At 39.6% G+C, this 6834-nt stretch overlaps 1 protein-coding gene across 1 annotated transcript in view; it reads left to right on the top strand.

Annotated features, from left to right (window-relative positions):
• Positions 1–2824: 2824 nt before the first annotated feature.
• Positions 2825–6834, top strand: part of TBC1D32 (TBC1 domain family member 32) — a gene marked incomplete in the record, with an annotated part of 161342 nt that continues 157332 nt past the window's right edge. Inside the window, 1 exon segment of the mRNA XM_072408827.1 lies at positions 2825–2922.

The following is a 6834-nucleotide window of genomic DNA, read 5'->3' as shown; positions in this document are numbered from 1 at the left end:
TAAACCATTTCCACAATGATATTGAGAAGTCGAGTTCAGTATTAAAAGCGAAATGTTCATCTCAGAACTTTCAGAGCAGAAAAAACATACTTTGACAATCTATTGCAATAGCCACCTCATTCTAGTTGTTTAAGGTATAATAGCTGAATAGATCTTGTACCAACTCTGTGCCAACAGAAAAAAGAGTGATTTAATTATAATTAAGTGACTTGGTGCTGGGTACATTGTTTACTGCAAATTTCTAATGTACTTTAAACAATAAACAGCACTGCAGTAGTGTAGTGTATAAAACGCTGGGACACAAAGTGCATCAGTGAAATGTTAAATTTGATTCACAAACAGTGGCATCTTGAAACTGCAGTGATCATAAAAAAATGAAATAAATATTGCTATTCTTTTGGTTTAAAGACTAAAAACTGGTCTTATTAAGCGTTCATTTACTTTGAACCTTGCTAGGTGAATCTCAGAAGTTTGCTCTATTTTGTTCACCCGCATTTGATTTATTTACAGGGTTACCAGAAGAATATTATCTGCTCAAAAAAGAAAACAAACCGTATTATCACCTCTTCTTACCTCCAGCAGTATTGTCACTAATTATCTTATTGTTAGAAAGCTCAATATCATTTGGACAGGGTCCAGTCATTCACCCAGATAATGTTAGTCTGGGATTTAGACACTAATATTATTATTATTATTAGTAATAATAATATTAATAATAAAAATGATATTATTAATAATAAACAGGATTTATAAAGTGCCAACATATTAAGTAACACTGTACATTAAAAAGGGGTTTCAAATAACAGACAGAGTTTACAATCTAGGAGGTGGGGGAATTAACACACAATAGAAGGGGAGATTTGGAGTGGTGGGAAGTAGTGATAGATAGATAGATAGATAGATAGATAGATAGATAGATAGATAGATAGATAGATAGATAGATAGATAGATAGATAGATAAAGCACTTAACCCCACAGGAACAGCTATTTTCATGGGATCTCCCTTGTAATGTGGCATAACAAAATCAAAAAGACACGTATATGTTTAAGTTAGGGGGATTTATTGTACCTCAAAATGGAGGAGTGAGGGTTAAGGCAGAGGTGTCAGGTACTGGCAGTTCAAATCCAATAGCAGTAAATCATAGTCAATGCTGCCAACTAAATTTTAGTATACTTTGCTGAACTCTTCATCCTTGACACTCATCTTTCCTATGGAGTGGGCATTCACATAGCCAAAGCTGATTACCCCAATTTGATACAAATGGGGGCTCCTGTCTTGAAGTAGTTTTGCTATGGATACCTTCTCTGCAGGCTTTCCTATTAAAGTCTCCTACCACTAAAAACTAGGCTCATCCTCCCAGTGGCCTATTGTCCAGACCCTGGTCTAAGCAGGCCCTGGGATCTCATAGCCAACCTGCTCTATTTCCCCTAGATTCTTCTAGACATCCATAGTGAGGGCCCTCAAGTCTAATGGGTTTTCTACCTTACTAAGGCTGGGTTCCTGCCCTTCCACAGAAGGTATCCAACCCTCACTCTTTAGTGAGAATAGAGTATAGCACAATGAATGGGAATGTCACTGGAAACAAACGACCGACCGACGGATCTGATTGGGCGATGATCGTTCGCTATCTATTGTGTGTACCGTTGTTCAGTGATTATGGGTTGTACTGTGATACACTTTCTCCTGTACATGTAACTTCCTGCATCGTTCAAACGATCGTATCTAGTGTGTGTACATTATTGGTGGATTATATTTGAACTTATCATTTCAGCATGTACAAAATCATGCACAATATGATCGTTCAAAATAATCGTGAATAATTTTTGATTGGTCGTTAATCATTCTTGATTCTAATCACTCTTACCACTAACCACCATTGTAACAGATGGTACGTTTCTTCTACCAGACACAGTAAAAGGTGCCCATATCCACTGACCACCAATGTACAGGTATACTTGACTGACTAAAAATGTAATGTGGACTTTCTCCATTGACCACCAAAGTAAGGGAACACTACAATTTTCAATGTATTCACTTATCTTCTTTCTGTTACTGCTATTGCCGCAGTGATCAAGGCAGAATGGGAGCCCAGAGGTTGTGATACATACGTCATGAATCCCTGCCGCTGTTCCAAGTAAACTATGCATTCTAGATTCTAGTGGTCGTCCCAGTCCAGATCTGGGTGTACCAATAAATTTACCGCCTCGTTGGTAAAAGCAGAATGGGAGCGCAGACCGTCCTGGGATACCCACAGCACACATTCCAGCCATCTGGCTGCTCGGCCTGTGCATGCACCAACCGTCTTCTTCCTACAGCGGGGGAAAAAAATGCCAGACTAACACGCATGCGCAGTGAGATTGGCGCTCTTTTTTCCTATTTATAGCGCTCTATGTCACTGGATGTCACGCCTGTGCAGTGCAAGATCAGGTGATATATCCAGAAGAAAGTAAATGGCGACTTCCTGTGCAATAAAGGGCGATTTCAGGACAACATGGGCCCACTAGAGGACATCCCCTGAGGGATTGCAGATGTAAAGGTATGATTTTTTTTTTTTGTTCTACCAAAAGGTAAGTGTGATTATCATTTTATTGTTGTATGATTTATTGACTATTGTAGGTTTACTTTGTCCGAGCAGTATGTAGCCTGAAATCCAGTCCTTCATTCCAATCCATACCCATTACAGTACTGCGACCTACATCCAGCCTAGAGCATAGCGCACACTACAGTCACTGGAGATGCCGCAATCCGTAACCATAGTAACGCAGAAAGCCATCCCATTGGACACTTGCCTGTGTCACATGGAGACGGCGTCTAGCTTTCCCCGTATAAGCTCCGCCCATTGTTGTGTACGCCATGTCATGTGTGCGCTCCATGCTGGCTCTATAAAGGGTTTATACTGAAAGTCGGGAGCTGCGGACGTGGTGAGTGTTTGTTATTCCTGCAGCGGCTGTAACATGATGAAACCCTGCGATAATAATGGCTGCTGAGTGGCTATCTGTACAGAGGACAATGCTGTGACATGGACTGGATCGTTGTCTATTAGAATCAGTGGCACACATAGGCAGCGTATTCCGGATTAATAAATAAATGTGGACAGGTAGAGGAAAGCTGGAATTTATTGTTACTATAGCAACAATTCATGGGGCGTCCGTTGATGACGTAAAGTGGGCGCGTCCGCCGTCACTGTCCTGAGTACAGCTGGACGTCTTTATGACTGGAAATAACGATTATCTATAGGTCCCTATAACAGAATGTGTAATGCTGGAACTACAAAGCAATTCGGTCTAATGAAGTGTCTGTGGGTCTGTTTATAAAGACATTGCACTACTCCCATACACAACGCAACTGATGAGAAGAGTCACTGAACAATGAATTGTAATAGTGGAGAGGGGAGGCAGCCCATTACTTTGTATAGGCAGCACATCACACACGGCAGGAGTGCATGGTTTACTATTGCTCATGTGGTGCTAATTTTTCCTTTAAATAAAAGGGGTTCTTTATCCTATGCTTTAAAGAAAACTGGAAGAAAATAGCAATTATGGTGATGGAGCAATGAAGGGATGCATGGACATTTACATTGCGTGAGAAGGACATAGCTTTGTATTCATCAATTCACCTAAAATGCATAATACAGTTAAGTCCATAAATATTTGGACACAGACAACTTTTTTCTAATTTCAGTTCTGTACATTACCACAATTAATTTTAAATGAAACAACTCAGATGCAGTTGAACTGCAGACTTTCAGCTTTAATTCAGTGGTTTGAACAAAAAGATTGCATAAAATGTGAGGAACTAAAGCCTTTTTTAACACAATCACTTCATTTCAGGGGATCAATAGTAATTGGACAAATTAAAAAGCTGAAAATAAAATGTTCATTTCTAATGCTTGGTTCAAAACCCTTTGCTGGTAATGGCAGCCCGTAGTCTTGAACTCATGGACATCACCAGATGCTGGGTTTCTCCTTTTTAATGCTCTGCCAGGACTTTACTGCAGCGGCTTTCAGTTACTGTTTGTTTGTGGGCCTTTCTGTCCGAAGTTTAGTCTTCAACAAGTGAAATGCATGCTCAGTTGGGAATATTCCACTTCTTTGTTTTAATAAACTCCTGGGTTGCTTTGGCTGTATGTTTTGGGTCATTGTCCATCTGTATTATGAAACGCCTCCCAATCAAAGTGACTGCATTTAGCTGGATTTGAGCAGACAGTATCAGTCTCTGAACACCTCAGAAATCATTTGGCTGCTTCTGTCCTGTGTCACATCATGGATAAACACTAGTGTCCCAGTGCCATGGCAGCCATTCACGCCCAAGCCATCACACTGCCTCCGCCATGTTTTACAGATGATGTGCTATGCTTTGGATCATGAGCTGTTCCACACCTTCTCCATACTTTTTTCTTGCCATCATTCTGGTAAAGGTTGATCTTGGTTTCATCTGTCCAAAGAATGTTTTTCCAGAACTGTGCTGGCTTTTTTAGATGTTTTGAGCAAAGTCCAATCTAGCATTTCTATTCTTGAGGCTTATGAGTGGCTTGTACCTTGCAGTGCACCCTCTGTATTTACTTTCATGCAGTCTTCTCTTTATGGTAGACTTGGATATCGATACGTCTACTTCCTGGAGAGTGTTGTCACTTGGTTGGCTGTTGTGAAGGGGTTCTCTTCACCATGGAAATGTTTCTGCCATCATCCACCACTGTTGTCTTCCCTGGACGTCCAGATCTTTTGGCATTGCTGAGTTCACCAGTGCTTTGTTTCTTTCTCATGATGTACCAGAATGTAGATTTTGCCACTCTTAATATTGTAGCAATTTCTTGGATCGTTTTTTTTCTGTTTTTGCAGCTTAAGGATGGCTTGTTTCACCTGCATGGAGAGCTCCTTTGACCACATGTTGTCCACAGCAAAATCTTCTACATACAAGCGTGATAATGTATGATAATGACATAACGAGGGAATTGCCCACACCAGCCCATGAAATAGCCTTTGAGTCAATTGTCCAATTACTTTTGAGCCCCTGAAATGAAGTGATTGTGTTAAAAAAGGCTTTAGTTCCTCACATTTTATTAAATATTTTTGTTCAACCCACTGAATAAAAGCTGAAAGTCTGCAGTTCAACTGCATCTGAGTTGTTTCATGTAAAATTAATTGTGGAACCAAAATTAGAAAAAAGTTGTCTCTGTCCAAATATTTATGAACATAACTGTATAAACAACAAATAAAACTATGAAACATCAGACACATGTTTATAGAAACATTTTGGCTGTGACCCTTACATGGGTTTGAAATTAAAAATTAGCTTAAACTTTATTAACTCATAAACCATAACTAATGTGTAACCAACATTCTTAGTCATTTACGAATCAAATACAACTGATGGTCCTAAATCACGACAATACTCCCAATAAATATTACCTGGGACAAGGTGGGTGCTAAGCTTATAGCTTGCTGTTGGAGATAAAACTGGCACAGGCCCAAATACAATCTCTGTTTAAAGTTAAGAGGACTTAATGATTGGCCAAATGAATCCTTAATGATTCCTGCCAAAATATCAGTAACCAATGTGATGATTAGATGGACCTCCCTCTATTCAGCACCTCTCACTCAGCTTCCTCCAGCAAACTCCAGGCAGACATCACACCGAAGGAAAAGTGCGCCAGCAGTCCAGTTTACAATTCTATCATATAAAGTAATATTATCTGTCAGATAAATCTCAATGAAGGTATTACAAAAAGGATAGGTTGTGGTTTTCCCATAGGGCCACCTCTATTTTTGTGGCTCTGATATTTTGCTAGGCAAGTGTCCCATGATGTGCTTGTATTTTGTTCACATGTTATGGAAAGAAGCCCAGAATTAGACACATCATCTATTTGTGACAGTGATAACAAGCACCATCGCCTGGAATCTAATTTGGAATACAACAGTTCCGTTCTGTTTTTGAAAACAGGTACTTTCTATGCATGTAGTTCCTCTGGTGATAACTGTCTCAGTTTGCTCATATTGGCTCTCAACTGATCCTTAAATCCCTCAAATGGCCGGGGTCATAGCTGATTCCTTATGCACCATCATGATAACTGCAGAGGAGCCCTGCTCAACTGTAATTGAATGGAGAATTTAGTTCCCATATAAAATAACTACACCTCATGACATATTAGCCTTATCATTTATGATAATACATTAAAGCGATAAGAACATGAATTTCCTAGAAGATTTGACACCTAGATAAATGGTTGATCTGACCAATATTTTATACCCCGAAATCTGAAAAATAAAATTCAGGTGTAATCATTTAATTAATAATAATGGGTAAAAAATGAGTGCGGAGACTTGGAAAAAATAATAGTGTCCACTGTAATGGGGCAGTTTATTCGTAGTTAAAGTACCAATAGAAAAGTACCCCCTTACTTTACTGATTAGTGTAGTTTTGCTATACTGCAGGTCACCTGTGAAGGCCTTAGAGATGGCAACTAGGAAGTTATTACCAAAACAGCTTGCTTGCTACTCTCTGTGACATAATTAGGAAGCTAGGAGTCAAATCCAAAACTGGGTCTAAAAAAAACAACACTTACTAGCCCACAAGGAGAAGGGTCATCCAACAACAGTGTTAAATTAGAAATTTTAGTCAATTCTAGCATCTCTCACTGACTTTGACATAGAGGCTGTGCGTACCCGCAAGCCTGGTTGGCTGTAAACAGGATGGACATCCAGGAGTGTCAAAGAGTGCCATCATTAAATGTAACTACTGATGTTACATTGGGCACCCTCTGATCCTTTACACACAGTGGGGGCCTCCCTTAGGTATGGCACTAGTACACACAATGACACGCATTCACACAAATA

Source organism: Pyxicephalus adspersus, chromosome 4 (genome assembly GCF_032062135.1).
Source record: "Pyxicephalus adspersus chromosome 4, UCB_Pads_2.0, whole genome shotgun sequence".
In the NCBI taxonomy this organism is placed as follows: domain Eukaryota; kingdom Metazoa; phylum Chordata; class Amphibia; order Anura; family Pyxicephalidae; genus Pyxicephalus; species Pyxicephalus adspersus.
Note: the sequence above shows the minus strand (reverse complement) of the source record. Positions and strands in the feature narration are given on the sequence as shown.